This window comes from Platalea leucorodia (genome assembly GCF_965183815.1).
Source record: "Platalea leucorodia genome assembly, chromosome: 5".
Classification (NCBI taxonomy): domain Eukaryota; kingdom Metazoa; phylum Chordata; class Aves; order Pelecaniformes; family Threskiornithidae; genus Platalea; species Platalea leucorodia.
The window spans coordinates 52,161,651-52,178,454 of record NC_138827.1 but is presented as its reverse complement, the minus strand read 5'-3'; positions in this window follow the sequence as shown (position 1 = coordinate 52,178,454).

Below are 16,804 nucleotides of genomic sequence, written 5' to 3'. Positions count from 1 at the left end.
AGGGATCCCAAAGGAAATCTATATCAACACACTGCACCCATAGCTTCCCCACCTTCTTTTCTTTCATCATCTTCCCAAATTTCTTTATCCGTGACGGTGGTTGGGTCTGCCACTGTGTCTCCCCTGTTCTCCCCAGCCCAGATAACTGCAGAGGGAGGTGAGGTCAGGGAGGGTCTGGCACTGTCCGTATTTCACAGGAAGAGCAGAAGGCTGGGAACAGGCCCACCACATCTTTCTGCTGATTTGGCTGTCTTTTCTCTTTGTCGGAGTTTCAAGAGCACACAAGACCTACTCGTCCTCCAGGCCTGAACTTTGCCATTAGACCCAATCTGACAGACCAGCGTGGAGTTGTCTAGGGGCCACAGAGCAGCTTGTTGTCTAAAGATCAGGATATGGCAGTCCAAATCTCTCCTGCCACCAGAGCAACACCCTTCCTTAACCTCCTTCCCAATTCTCCAGAAGAAAATCCATCCAATGGAGCAGAGTGAGGGAGGGCACTGGAGTCCTGGTCCATTCCTTGACCACTGCTGACACTCCGAACTTTGGCCTGTCTTTAATACAACCTCCCTCGTAAGATCCAGGCAGAGACTGAGCCACACTGACTAGACTCGGAAACACAAAGATCCAAATGAGGGAGAGCTCAAACCATCACGAAGGAAACGCTTCATTTGAAAGATCAGAAAGGACCTTCCAGGTCCTAGATTGTCCTAAGGGACTTAGATACCATTTCTATCCATCCGTGGCCTCCTGGAGATGGAAAAGAAATAAACCTATTTGGTCATCAAGGTCCACCGAGGACGATGTCCCCACTCCATCCCCACCACCAGCAGCTCACTGTTTTGTGGGTGAGTAGGTAGTCTCCTCCCTCCAGCCCACTTCTCGCTGTATTTCCAGACACACTATACTTGCTGCTACCAAGTGTCTGTTCTGCAATAAAGAGCAATAAACATGCCAGAGTAATTAATGTCTTAACAACTTATTACAATCCTCAGATAATTAATCACAAAAGCTAAACATGCTGTCTCACCCTCCTAATGTGTTAATGCTCTAATTATTATGCCTCAATTAAGGGGAAGTCAGCGCTCCTTGCTTAGAAGTGCATGTTTAATAAGGGTGCTTGAATGCAGGCAAGTTGAAGTGGGAAGGGAGGGGGTGCTGGGGGTTAAGGAAGAGGACACCATTTTTAATGAGGTTTCATGGGTGGCTCGAGGCAAGGAATTGACAGCCCCTATCTGGGATCTCACACACGACTGCACGTGGAACTGGGGGCCATCTGCGGTGGCTCTGTGCTCCGCTTCCCGCCGGGCTATTTATAGGAGAAGCAGCAGAGAAGGCAGGGACTGGAGATGAGCAGTTACACCGCAGATCTGCCCAGCGCTAGACAGCAGAGCTGGCAGCTCATAGAGCAGTCAGCAACTGGAGTAGGTGGTCTGCTCTATCCAGCCCACTTCTTGCTGTATTTCCAGACACACAGGCACTTGCCACCACTCCTGTCCCATGTGAAGCATCCTCATTGCCCAAGCCTCTCCAGCACGGTCCTGTTTCCATGATGCACCTTGCCTCCAATCAAGCTACTTCTGGGACATCCCATGGAGATAAGAACAGCCCCCAAAACCCATGATTGCTCTTGGGATGTGACAGACCGGCTCATCTGATTTCAGCCATTGCCTGGTGGTTTTCCACAACTCCTTGTTGTATGAGGGAACAGAAAGCCATACCTCGAAGAGCACACCATTAAAACACGCTTGTTTTATAGGTGAGGAAACTGAAGGCCAAAGAGAGATATTCTGCAGGGGACTTTGTGGTGGTTACTACCACTGCATCTGCCTTTCTAGTGCCTGGCTCTGAACCTCACTGGGTGTTGGGAAACCTTAGAAAGAGGTTCTTGGTGGCGAGTAGCTTGAACAGACTGTAACGATGAATGTGGGACCTGGACCCTTCCCTGTGCGATAGCAGAAGGTCCCTGCTGCACTCAAGACACAGCTCTGCGCCCATATGATCCTTGTTCTTGGGGAAGACTTTTGGTACAAAGTATAATCAAGGCAAAGATGGCATCACCTCCATCCCACCCTGCAGAAGTGGTGACCCTGGAGAGCAAAGGGCTCAGGACGCAGGACTCGGTGAGAGGTGGCACAGCTCTGCAATGCAGCAGGCATGGTAAGCTGGGACCGGGATGGCCGGGCTCCAGATCTTGATACCATACAAGAAGCTGCAACAGAAGAATGGCTGGAGCCCAAGTCTCCCAAACAAAGCCTATTAAAAATTTCTTTTTCCAATAAAAAGCTTTTGAAACAACTCCCCCGCTCAAGTGGGTCTTCAAACACAAGCAAGCTTCCCTGAACCAGCCTGGTTTCTGTTCCATCCCAGCTTTGTTAAATTTCTCAGACAAATGAATCACCAGAAGCATTTCCAGCCTAGGTTCGACTGGAAATCGATTGCATTTCCTCAAGAAATAACACACTGTTTAGGTTTAGATGGTTCCCTCTGAGGAATAAGTGAGAGGAAATAAGACACAAAACAAAACAAAGCAACCTGGAGGGGACATGAATTTTAAAACCCATGAACAGTTTTGGTTTTCAAATAATCAAAATGAAAAAATATTTCACATAGTCACTTCCACAAAAATAATTCTGCCACCCTGATTCTTTGGTGATGTCTCAGGAAAAACAAAAGAAAGCTCTCCACCTCTGCCCACCTCACCTACAGTACCTCTGAGACAGCAACCTGCCAGCAGTCTGACTGGAGAAAAGGGGCTGATGTCTCCCCATAGAGGCAGCCTGTGGATTCCCCCAGGGATGAGGGCTCCAAAAGACGACTTGTGTTTTGGGCCTCTCTCCACACTGCTTTCCATTCCAGCATCAGTCTTAACCTACCCAGACCTTCTCTCATCTCTTTGATGAGGATGACTTTAGACATCCAGCTCTAGCTCTCTGCACTCAGCTGGAGACATTGCAGCACTATATCTCAGCAGCTTCACTTTGCTCTGCGAGTCGCTGCATGAAGACTCCACCAGAACCCAACCCGTCCCGCAAAACCCGACCATCCAGGACAGGGTCATCAAAATCATTGAAATCTGAGCAAACACAGCCTCACTAGGGAGACACAAGGTATATGATTCCTCTTGAGGAACCAAAGGATCCTTCTGCTGCTATTTACGCTGACTGGTGGACTGGGGAGTTTTCTATGGCTGTTGGCATCTATGTTGTTCATCTATGCTGAAGATGGCTGTGCTCAGAGATGAGACTGTTGCCTTCTTTCTTTTCAAACGTACTATCCAAGTCTCTCAGGCACTGCAAGAAAGTATCTAACTGCTTTTGTACCTCTCCCTTCTCACCACTACCATCAAATCAGTGGTCACTTGAAAATATGGGCCATAACTTTAATTCTGGGGCTAGACATTTTAGCTTGGATATATTAGATTCAACTTATTCCAAAGCATCAAGTCAGTTGAGTATCTACTGCCAGGAGTTTTGGAGAAGCTGACTGGCTTATGCTAGTATGCTATGGGGTTGGAAAAAGCCATTTACCTAGAAGAGTGCAGTAGCACACAACTCCTGTGCCAAGGTATTTTCCCTGGGGTGCTCTGGGCCCCATTTAGCCTGTACCCACCACCAATATGAGAGAAGACATCAAACCTGAGCCTTCCTCCAAGTACAGTGGACCCCCATCCCTAATAATCCTCACTCTGCCCAGCCTGAGCATGCTCCCATTCACATCGGAGCAGACGAAATGGAAAGGGGAATCACCGTGCCCCTTTGCACCTTTCCCATCTGAACTCTGAGAATCAGTTCTTGGAGCGAGTCACTGCCCCAACAGCCTGAGATCTGCTCCCAGACATGCTCACACAAAACACCTGCAGCCAGCAACTACACGTGGGCTCATTTCCAGAGCCCTAGAGCAGGGCCTGGATTTTGAGGGCAGCCTCTGGAGGAGAGCAGATAACCGTTACATTAACAGACATGAGATGTAATGACCATCAGACAAAACAGCATCATTGCTTCCCAGAAAAAGACAGTGGGACTGAGTGGATTAGAGTGCTGGACCACGAAGCCGGTGCCACTGGAGCCCACATGCCCCCAACCCCAACCACACAGCCCCCTCCAACAAGAGCTTTCTGAGCTCAGCTTACCCTCTCCCTCCGCCTGCTGCCTTTAAGACAGCATGCAGCATGACAGCTGGGAAACCCAATCTGGTCCAAATTTTGTAACAACCCTGCTGGTTTTTATCCTTGTTTACCGGCATTAATTTTAATGGCTTTCCCTACATTAACTTTGTCCTGAACTGGTCGGAGGAAAATTCCTGCTCACTTGCCTTCTGGAGAACAGCCTGGGTAATTTTCCCTTGTCACATAACAGCCCGCCTGGGCTCCTTGGGAATGACAGCTACACTGTGTACTTTGTTGAGGGCAGTAAACTTCCCAAGGCTGGGGGAGGAGGATTGACATATCCCTGAATACACCGTCCATTCGTTGTGCAGTTTGGGTCTTGGCTTGTGCTGGTGCAGCAGGTGGAAATTTCTTCTTCCTGTTCAGCATGGAAGGGAACTACTGAGCCCGCACCAAGGAAATGTAATGTTTCCAGGCAAAGTGGCAACCTCCCCAAGTCTGGGCAGCTTTGGGCTGGGTTCATCACTGGCCATCTGAGTCTCATTTTCCCCTGGAATCTTAAAAATGCCTGTAAAACAGGTCCTGAAAGAGATAACAGTGCTAGAATACACATGGAGAATGTTTCAGAGAGGTGCAGAGCAGGAAGAGAGGACACCTTGTCCTGCACACCAGCCCTCTGCTCTGCGATGCCCAACTCTGCCCACGCTGGCAGAGTTGGGCATCACCCAACAGGCAGTGCCCCTATTTGTGCTGTCTCATGTGTCCCACACACCTTTATTCACAGCAGGGAGCAGAGGTGAGGATGATGCAATGCCTGAGCTTTCTCTCTCCTGTCCACCCTCCCTCTTCTCATCCTGACTCCTTCCAGCCACCATCCTGGCTTCCTGAAGGAGACATCACAGCTCCATCCAGGCTGGTCTCTGCAGGAGAGAAAAAGATTGTCCTTCCCTTTGCCCACCAGATGCTGTGAGCTGTGGTCCCTCTCCTTTCTCCAGCTCACAGAAAGGTGTGATGGCTCAGGCCACGGGAAGGAAGAGAAACACGCAGGACTCTTTCAGTGCCTTTCTCTCCCTGTTAATAAACACAGAGCAACAGCTCTTTCCACCAAAGAAATGCAAGGGTTCAATTCAGGCATGTTTCCAAAGTTTTCTGTCTCTGACAGCATAAAAAAGGAATATGGTTACACCAAGGGAAGCTATTTGATATATCACATGATGCCCATACTTTAAAAGTACAGATGTTCCCTCCATGCTCCAAGGGGCAATTTGGAAGACAGAGGGCTCAAAAAATCCCACTATATCCAACCACAAGCACCTGGCCTGCTGTAGAGAGAGTGTTGCCATGGAAAGAGGAGGGAGGCAGCAGTGAGATGGCTGGAGTATTCCTACCAATTAACATGAAGAATTTTGACTGCTCTGCTGTGTTTTCTGCAAGAGCCTAGCAACCACCTCAAAAGTGTTATTCACACATCTGAGAAGTGTTTAGCAGGGTCACGTGCGTAGTAAGCTATGCGAGCAGGGAGGGATAGCTCTCCACACAAGGCCCCTTGAGCCGTGGCTCATGTATGCAGCTTGGACACCTCAACTCCTGTTCCAGGAGGCTCACGCACTAGGTACAGGCAGTCGTTGGATCACACAGGACACCAGAGCGAGACCACAGGGCAAGGGAGAGGGTGACATGCAGGAGACAGAGCCAGAGCTGCAGGAAAAAGAAGATCTGAAGAAGGAACTAGATCTCCTACCTTCATGGGGCAAAACAGGGCAGCTTGTCATTGCCCAATTCAGAGGTCCTGGCTGGAGAATCCTCAACACCAGCAATCCCTTCTACCTACAGGCAAACTTGCAGCCTGCTGCACGAGTTCACCTCAAATGCACTGTTTCCACAAAGACTCCTGCTACTCTGCCCTAATAAAACAGAAGAAGAAACAAAACCTTCAAGATACTTTGCAACATCTCTACTAGGCACTTAAGAGTGAGTGACTCAGAGTCAGAGGCCACAGCATCCTACCTTCTTCCACCGCCCTGAAGTAAAGAAAAGGCAGATAGTCCACATGTGCCAGTCTAGCCTCTTCCACAAAAGGAGCATTGCAAACTGACAAAGAACAGCTTCTGCCCATTCATTAAGTTCTTGGCATTAATTGATTTCTCTCCAACCAAGCCATAAAACCCAAAGCTGCATGCAAGCAGCATCCTAAAATATCCTTGTAAATCTCAGCCACCACATTCATTAATTACAACCCAGTGATAGTTCAGGCCATTAGTTCTGGATGGTAACTTCATTTATTCCCACGTTAATGCTCGATGTCAGTGGTTATCTCATTACCACTCTATTACTTACCTACTTAATCCATCATTGCAACCCAGGCCAGAAGGGAGGAGCAGAGTTTGCCCTGCGTCTGTAGCAAGACAATGCATCAAGTGTAGAGCACCTAGGAGTCACAAACAAAACACTTCTCTAATCTGCAGCTGAGGTTATATCTATTAAGAGGAGAAAATGACACAGATGAGTGTTGTTAGGAACACAAACACATTCCAACATTGAAAAATTATGGATATCGAGGATTAAGTTTCCTATTAAATCAGAACTAAAAGCTTTGGCAAGAATGGAAATGCATATTAGTAGTCATAAAAAAAATGACCTTAACTCTGCCCTACTCCTCCTTGGACTCTCCTTCTTCCAAACCCCAGGTTAGATTCAAACAGTTTCTGACTTTTGTGTGCTAAACACTTTGAAAAGGCAGGTCAAAGTGTGGGCACTGGGAGCTGCTACCTGCTGAATGCTCCAGAAAACACACAGGCAGCATTGCAGATACCACTAGCCCTGAGTGCTAATGAAAATACACCTAAAGCCATGTAAAGATAAAATAGTTATTGACATTTCAATGCGCATCCAGCTGGAGTTCCTCCTGTTTGGTGAGCAGGCACTTCTGAAAATGTGCTTTATTGCACCTGCCACACTCCTGCCTGCCCCAGGACTTACTCCACTCGCTGATCCAGCCCCGTGTGTCTGATCAGGGTGTTTCAGCACAGCAGGACTAGCAGCTTTCCCTGTCTCATTCCCTCCTTCTTCCCCCAGATAGTCTTTTTGGAGACAGCATTTCAACCTTCCCCTGCTTGACTGAGAAAAAGGGGAGCCCTCTTTATATTGACAGGCTGTGAAACCAGAATGTGAGCTAGGGAAAGGGTTCAAATGGACATGTCCCTTGCAGTAAGGCAGGTTCTCTTAAGATCAAGCAAAGGACCTCTGCTCTGCCCAGATATGACGCCCACACAACAGGGAACGTGACTGTGTTTCTTCTAATGTGGAAGAAGCTGATGCCACAGAAGCATACTAGAGAGAGAAGACGCAGCCCCAAGGTGATGTCAATGTTCTCCTCTGTGACCAGTAAACCTCCAGCTAACACACCTGTGCTGGCAAAAGTGGGCTCTAAATGGTGCTGTGCCAGAACAACTGACAGGGCAAGCCTGCAAGATGCCACAATCAGATGTAATTAAAATACCTTTGCTGCCCTGCTCTCCATCCCCTCAGCCATGAAATCCATTACAGGGTGTGGAAAGAAAAAATTGTTTAAAATGTCTCTGAAGCTGGGTTGTTGACACCAGCATAGACAGATGGATTTTGATACACCCTTGATTAAACAGCTTTCTGCAGGAGGCAAAGAGGGCAGGAAAGGAGCTGGGTGATGAGCCAGAGGACCATCCTAGAAACAGTGGCTATTGCCCAGGGAAAGCAAGTGCTGCTGCAGGGGAAAGCTGCCCCGTCAACCAGCCAGAGGCTAAAACAGCCTCATCTCCCTGGGAAGCAGGCTGTAACCCACTGATCCAGTGCCAGGCTCCTGTCCCTGAGCTCTCTGCTCTGACTCAGGCCAGCAACACGACACACATCGCTGCTTCCAGCCTCTTATGAAAGGCTGAGGTGAAATACAGCAACAGAAAGCCTCACACAGTGCTCATCCAGTAGCAGAGCCAGGAATACTTCCATTTTCCATGCAGTTACACATCACGGGGGGATTCTCCAGGATGCAGTAGGATACTGGCTCCAAGTGCAGTTTTCCCCATAGGCGTTCATAACATCTCTCTCTTCCTCATTCTCTCACACACAGATGCTCTTGGACTGATAAGGATTGAACTCCCTTGGCAGAGAGGGGCAAGGATAAAGTCTTCTCCCTGGCCATCTATTTATATCAAGCTGGTAGGAACTCATCTTGAAGACCTCTTATTAGGGGTGGGCAAAAAGGAGCCAAAACCACATTAACCCTGTTTTCTCAGGGAAACAAATGAAAGGCAAGAAGGAAGGATGTTACAACTGGGTGTGGGCAGCTAACCTGTCCAACTCTTAGAGACTTCAGAAAGAGGAAACCCAGGTAGGACAGAGGGTCAAACATAGCCCGGGAGCTCAGAGCACAGCATGAAGCTACCTACTGCAGCCAGAGCTGAGGTTAAATACATTGAGTGTGCACGCAGGCTCTGCAACCCAGAGTGCTGCAGGGATAGGTGTGGGTCGTGGAGCTATACAAACTAGTGACTACTGCTTACCAGTCCTGTGCCTGTGTAATTCTGGCCTACTCTGGTGGCCAAGAGCTCTGCAGTTGCTGTTACCTGATAGAGAAGGCTCACAGGCATGTCCCATCAAATATTCCTCAGGCTTTGCATACAGATATTTGATAGAAGACTCCAGATCAGGAAGGAATTATACATCAGAAAGTATAAGATACTCAATATCGCCAGCTCCTGCAGTAGTAAAGCCCCTGTTTTTCCACAACATTCATCTCTCATTCCTAATCTACTTCAGATGGTCCAAACAGAGGCTTGAAATTTTTAATTCCCCCTGCTCCCTCCCATGGCCTGAAAGAAACTGATGTAAGCAGCAAGTATCCCATACCTAGCATCCACCTTATTATTTTTCTGGGACTTGCCTGCAAGTGCCCTGTGCAAACCTGGCACTTAGGAACCCTCAGCTGCTTGCTTTTATATGCACTTTGAGACTGAGGTGGCTTTTGGTCCCAGCTCTGCTCAAGGCAATACTCAGAGTCCTGGTTCATAACCACAGTACCACTGATCTTCAGATCTGCAAATAGCTGAGGGGCAGCCAAGCTCCCTTCTGAGTCATCAGAAATCCAGCCCTGTGCTAACAAATGAACAGCCCAGCCAGCTGCAGAGAGTACCACATCTCTACCTTCCCTGCAGCAGTTTAGTCTGGGTAAGTATAATCATGTCTCCAACAAGAAAGCAGGTGTTTTAAAAATGTGTTCACCGATGCATTTCAATTACCAATGTTTTTTAACACCGTTTCACACCCAGCCCATGTGAAAATACAATTGCATCTCAGACAGAGAGGAGTGCCCTTCCATGGCGTATCACAGCCACTTGCAGCCCCCATTTTTGCACCTGGGAAAGGATTGGCGGGGGGAGGGGGGGAATCACCTTTATCCTAAGGCTGCCTTAAGCTAAGTCTCACATCTTTTAAAATTGGGCAAGAAGATCACATGTACTGCTTAGCAACTTTTCTCTCTCAAAAAGTCATCGCCCAAAACTTACTGTGGCTATGTGTATGCGGGCACCTGCTCACAAAGACAAAGGAGCAGTTGGTTCTTGCCTTGGTCTCTGATAGTCTGTTCAGAAGCTGACATTTGAGCATTTTATTCCCCCTGCAAACAGAACACATCAGTTGAGCACTCCCAGGGAAGTAGCAGGACCAGAGCAAATTCCCAGAAAAAGCCTTGGCAGCGTTCCCTCTGCTCTGCGGCTCTGAGCGAGACGGAGTAACAGAGCACGACACATGGAGCAACAGAAGCTGAAAGCCGCACGTGTTACTGCAAGGAAAATTAACAATATTAGGGGGGAGGGGGAAGGGAAAGCACTTGTTAACAAATACTTATTAAAACACAATCTTATCCTCATCTGACCCTAATTCTGATAAAAGAAAACTGGACAGACTGGCATCCCTGCTGGGCCATTCAGGCAATATCGCTGACCATCCATGTATATAATTGCCCAGGAGGTCCCACAACAACCCCCTCGCCTCTCCTCCAGCAATCTTAGATGCATCAGTTTAAGTCACCAGTATTTTTAAGGCCACTCAGCCCCACTCTCCAGGCTCTCAGAGTCCTCTGACACAGTCAGAGCATCTTCCAGTCACCCCAGACAGACTCCTAGACCAGATAGCTCACCGTCCATCTTGTTCACTGTTGCCTGTCTTGGATACAAAAGCACACTCTAGTCACAACTCCTGCAACCCCCGTGGAAGATCTCCTTCCACACGTCTTTAACAAAGATCACCAAGGGATGTTCTTCCCATCCAAGCAAGCCCATTGAGCTGGTGTGCTCCAGTAAGAGGAAGGATAAATCTGCTGCCCCAAATAGGGTTTGGGGGCTTCAAAAGCCATCTAGCTTAGGATCTAAGTATGCCTGCCCTACCAGTAGCTACACCACTACTTCACGTGAGCACAGGGAAGAACAGATTTTATTGAGTTTAGGGACCATATGCATAGAAAATCTTGGGAAAGCTAGACACGTGCTGAGTGGTTTGACAGACCACCACTGCTGACCACCCAGCAAGCAAAGGGCTTGGTGCAGCATCCCTATCAGTCACTGTCCATCAAGCCTAATCACATGGCATAATAATATTTCTTAAATACATTTTACATTTAAAAAAGAACGAAGAACCAGGGGAAAAGAATACTGCGATGGAAGGGGAGAGTTGAAGTTCAACCGCTGTAAGAAACCCTAAAGACAAACACAGATTTCACATTTTGAAATCTGTAAGAGAGTTGATTTTCTGTTCCTCAGCTTCAATCGCCTCTTTGCTAGTGAGATTTGGCACTAGCCCAGGTCTCCTGAGGAAGCAGAGGCAAGGATTTTCCAAAGGATTTGTTACCCACATCTCCTTCCACAACACTCCCTTGGGGATTTTCTAATGAGCAAGGTTCTCCTTTGAAAAAAAAAAAAATCTGCCTTTAAAAGACTGGGCCATGGCCATAAGAAACCCAAGAGCAATATTTCTACCTCAGACTTAGCTCCAAGCCCAGCGTTCACCCGCAAGCCCTGCTGCCCTCCACCTGTTTAAGGAGGATGTTTTCATTATTGTTCAATTTGCAATGAGTTTAGCTTCACGTCCTTCATTGAATTATTTTTATATTTAATGTCCTCTCCTCTCCTACTCTTCTTTTTATAGACTGGTAATCCAAGTCCCTTGGTAAGGCTGAGTAATCTTGATCAGATTTTAATCAAAGTAAACCAGATCCTCAGCTGCCAGTATTGATGCATCTGCCTTTAAATATTTGAACGATGCTGATTTACCCTGGCAAGGCGCTGGCCCCATCCGTTCAGAAAATTTAAATTCCTTCCTATGCATCAAGCTAAAACAACAAGACAGAACAAGCAACCTGCTGTGAAGGGGTTTTAGTTTATAAAACCAATACCCAGGATTTCAGAACTAAATGAAAACCTGAGATAATCCCCCCCCAAATCCAGCCTGGGAAAAGCACTCCGGACAGATCAGTATCAAGTAACTTCTTAAAACACACTTTTTCCTCTTGTGAAATCTACCGTCAAGTTGGAGTCAAAGGGAAATTACCCACAATGCCTCACTCCTTGACATGACCCAGAGAATTCACATATAGAAAATGCAGGCTTCTCCAGGATGGACCTGCTTCTGCTTTGTTCAGCAATGAACCTCGTGTCACCGCCAAACCCCAGCACCCAAAATCAGCGTATTAGCTGGAAAATAATGAGATTTCTGGAATACAAAATGTTGGCTCCATTTTCCTTACCTTTTAAGATGATATCTGCCAGCTTCCCTCCACAGATCAGAAAGATAAAAAAAGCACTTAGATGAAAGAGAGTCTCATCTAATCGCCTGACTCCAGGAAACAAGTTTGAGGTGGAAATGGGGGCTGTCCCACAGAACTTGTCAGTATTTGGACTGCAAACAGTGTCCAAGTGAAGCCAGAAACAGATAATTGCCTACAAGACAAAGATAAAGGCAAGATAAGCCAGTTATATGGATTTACTTCCACATTTGGGGGTAAACTCCTGAGAAACACCAGGGATTTTGCCGGTTCTCTTTGGTCATTTCCACTGAGACAGAGGTTAGATCAAAGGCAGCACGTCTTGTACTTACACAAGCATCACCTGAGGAGTTGCACCAGCACATCGCAGTAAATCTGCATTTCCATCCTTACTGCTAGGAGGTCATAAGGTCTTCAGGGTTTGTCAGAACCATACTCTAGTTTAGGCCCAGTTCTGAAAAGCAGGAGAAGAACCTGAGGACCTCAGTCCCTCCTTCCCTCAGGAGGCTGAGGTTTCCTACTCACCTGATCCAGCCGTTGGCTGGATCTGCCCTCCCTTCTACCTCCGGCTGGGTTAGCTAACGGGTCAACGAGCAGGCAGGCTGGGATCAAATCCTCTCCTGCTCATGACTGTTACTGCCATCCTGCTGCACAACTAGATGTCTTGGTTTTGCTCTTCACACCCCAAAGTCAAGCTGGAGGAAATATAATCACTCTCTTGCAAGAGCCCAAGACATAGCCCAGCCCCTGAACCACACTTGGATCTGTATAATGTCCTTCATACAAGTCCAGTAAAACCAGTGACCCATTCAACTGAGCAAATACTACAGGATTAGATGCTGCCCTGCCAGCGACAAAGCCCCAGGAGTGTCATTAAGATCTTATTACTCATTAAGGGGACCAAAGCAGAGCTGGGCATAAAAAAAACACATCAGCTGATGGTTGTAAGGAGAAATTTCAAAAAGGCAAAGAGCAAGGGCTTGTCTCTTTCCCTATGGCTTCTCCGCAGCCCTGTGAGTAGAAAAGTACGCCGTGCACAAAACCCCACCAATGTCTTCCCATATAGAAGGAACACTAAACAGGCAGCAAAGCCCTGGTGTCACGCCCAGGGACTGACCCCAAACCCTGCAGGTCTGAGGGGCTGTCCAGGCAGAGCTTGCAAATGACACTTCCCACTCACTGCCACCCTAGAATTGATTTTTGGGAAAGCACGGAGGTGCAGTTAGCCCCTGTGTCTTGGGAGGAGTCAAAGGCTATCAGTAAGCATAGAGCTGACAGCATGGAGCCTGGAGGAGCAAAGAAAGCAGGAGGGAAGCAAGGATAAGGGACCACTTGCCAATTCTCTTAGTCCTAGCAACAGGGAGGTGAGCGACACCAATGCATTCAGCAACAAGGGTTAAATCCATGTCACTGGTGGCTCTTCCAGGCTCTAGACTTGCCAGACAAGCAACCCACATGGCGTTGATCCGGCTGCAAGCAGGCACTTGGGAAAGCTACAGCAAATCAGCTAAGGTGGGACTCAACACAGGTTGCATATTAATAGGCATCACACGCATATTAAACCACCCTGTAAATGGTCTCATGAAGGAGCCTATATGGAGAGCATCTGCAGGGGGGTTAATGAGCTTCAGTTCCTGCAAGCAGACTGCATCTTTTGTCCTTTCATATTAGCTCACCCGAGCATCCCTGATTCAAGACACAGGTTCCTGCAACAGATGGTCATATTAGTGTCTGTGTGTAGTGACAAGGAGACAACAACAGGTGGCCTAGACAGTAACTGAAACATTTCAACCCATTTGCCCCAAAACAGGTTCAAGATCATGCCAAGGGCAACCAGGATCAAAGCGCAAAAAAGATGTCTTGCATAAGCAGTCCAAATTATCCTCACACGCCTTCTGCACTGTTAAGATCTCAGCTGGAACATGCTGTCCAGTTTGGGATGCTGATCTCCAAGACGGTATGAACAATTGGAGACACTCCAAAGGAGACAGACAACAGTGACTGGAAATCTATAGGAGATGGTTGGCAAGAAGAGATGGAAAGCATTTGTGATGCTGAGTCTAGAGAGGATGGAGACATGGTTACAGTCTTCAGACAAGCAAAAAGGAAGGGGAAAAGAAAAACAACTGTTCCCAGCTCTGTTGTGGAAAGGACAAGAAATCCTAGGCTTAATTTAAAACAAGGGACCTTTCAGTCAAACATTAGGAAAAACTTTCCAAGTTTATGGACAGCAAAAGCACCAGACAGTTGTCAGATGTCCACCGCTTTCTTCAAAACATCCACAGTTAAACCCTTTGGGCTATGCTACAGAAGACCCCATAACTCAGCCACGAGGCAGCCAAGAGAATTACGAGCTCATTCTGCACTGTGACGTGGGGAACGGATAGTCTGATGCCAGCGAAAAAGAAATTAATTTCCAACTCATCATAAAAAACAAAAAAAACCCCAAAAGCCACACAGCAGCTGCCACTTAGAGGGACCTTTAAAAACCCTTCCAGTGTGAAAAGGCCAGCAGAGGAGGGAGCGGGTACGTGCTTTGAGGGCTGGCAGGAGCAGGGGGAGTGGAGAAGAAAAAGCCACAGCAAAGCTGGGTCTGCTAGGGTTGTGGCGAACAGATCGAGAAGTGCAGAGCAGCAATACCCACCTGTCAAAGCAAAGCCCTGCCAAAGTCAAGACAATGCTCCAAGGGTGTTCAAAGCTGTACTCTGTTAAGTGACTCACCCACCACACACTGCTCAGTTGTGCCATCAGCAAGAGGGACCTCGTGCCCTCTCAGTACCTCCCGTGGAGTCTCAGGTGCTCTCTCCTCCAGCACGTGCAAGCCTTGCTCTTAGCCGGTGACTCCATCATTCACCTGCGCTGAGACAGTCCTGTCTCCAGGTCAGGCCATTTCCATGGTGTAACTCAGGACCAAGCCCCCAGGATGACTCAAGCACTTCATGGGTGCCAATGCAAGGCAGGAGCATGCAGTTGGGTGTTCTCAGCAGCCAGAGAAGAAAGAGTTTTGGGATGTTCATGGGTTTTATTTATATATTTTTTAATCTCTCTCCAAATAAAACACTCCCTATGTATCTCCAACCAAGTAAAACAAAATATATATTTTTATATATCTAACCAAATTAAAAAAAAAAAATCTATATCCAACCAACTAAATCACAAGTACAGAAGCTCTTCAAGCCTGAGGCAAATCTGGGTGCCCCCAACTCTCCTGAACTTTGGATTCTTTGGAACATTGGCAGGAGTACAGGATTTGCACCATCCTTCTTGTATTTTTGTTCTAGCTGCTTGCTGACCTCTTGGGCGAGTAAAAAATACAGCCATTTTGTTGGCTGCCTCATCATGGGCCTGCCCTGTTCCAGATACATTTACTGGAGCTAATTCCTGCATCATATCTTCAAATTCGTCCAAGCCAAAACAACTTCTTGTGCTCCGTGGCCCAAACCTTCCGGGATTTGAACTCTTCATATATTTTTGGCTGGATCTGTAGTTCAGGGAGCTGAAAGACGCTTGGAGAAACCAAACTCTGCCTATTTGCCTTGGTACTCATCTGAAAACACAGCTTGATACAGATCCACAAAAAAGTCTAACCATCCAATGGAGAGTCCCCTAGTGATGTAGATAAGGTTTGCAGCAGGTTTCACTCCAGATCTAGCCATTCCTGCAGACCAGACCTAAATTTGAAGCCCAGAAATATTCCTCCTGAGTTTCTCCTCCCATGTTGACTTGTGTTTGTGTAAGGCTTGGCTCAGACCATCATAGTCATTCTATTTGCAAGACTAAGTGCAGTCAAAGTCAGCTCACCTGAGAAGAAATTCCTTGACCTCTTCCACCACTCCTTTCCCTGCGTGCATCACAGAGAGACCACGAGACACGTCTGCAGTGAACTATTATCTTCTGCGCTCTGCCTCCTGCTTTGTTTATAGAGAGTTTGGGGAGATTTGTGGGCCTGGTGATGAATTATAGGGAGGAAAACAAACATATTTTACTGTTCTGGGCAAGGAGTGCTGGAATCCCATGGACATCTGGAGGAATTATTTGCAGAAAATTAACATTGTTTGTCATTTGCATGATGAACTTCTGGATCTCAAATGAATGATGGGAAGAAACCGGTGGGAGATGTTCATTATCCCTGATCGAGTGAAGCCCCTTGACATGATGCTAAGGTCGCCATGATCTATGGACCTGCTGAGTGACAACTCTGAGTGCTCTGGAATTGAACACACAATATAACTGGGGGCGTAAGCGATCTGCCACATTAAATGCCGAGGCGTTAATAATTGTTGCTTGCCTCTGATTGCCGGAGTTTCGGATGCACTCGTTCTGGCTGTCTCATAGGGCACGCGCGTTAACTCCTTCCTGACTAATTTCAGAGGTCACAAAATTCAGTCAGAAGAACCTGCAGGTATCTGGGCAGCTTCACGGATCAAAACTTCAGGCTTTCTTGTTTATCTCTTGATGTGCCTTTCAGGAACGTGCTCTCAGCAGCTCCCCGACACAGATTCTCCGGCTCTGCCTCAGCAGCAGTTACGAATCCCAGGTGGTGGCAGATGACATGCCTTCACCAGCCCTGCAAGGGAGACACTCAAATTCACAGCATGGCAGAGAAGCCCTCAAAGTTTTCCCAGTACCACAGTGCAGCACACCCTGTTCCTCTGTATGTTAAAGTTCGCCGCCTGGGAGCTAACTTCAGGTTTTTCCCTTGTGGCTCTAACCTGCGCCGATGCCAGGGAGCAGCTCTTCTCGAGAGCTGGGAGCACCGCTAGCTGTGAGGCAAGGTGGCAGGCACCCAGAAGAATTGTGTCTGAGAAACTGTCTCGCTTAGGACATGGCTCTTGGTCCCTCAGCATCTCAGTTTCTTCCTTTGAAAAGCTGAAATATTCTTTGATCTGCTTCTGAATTGTTTTTCCTAA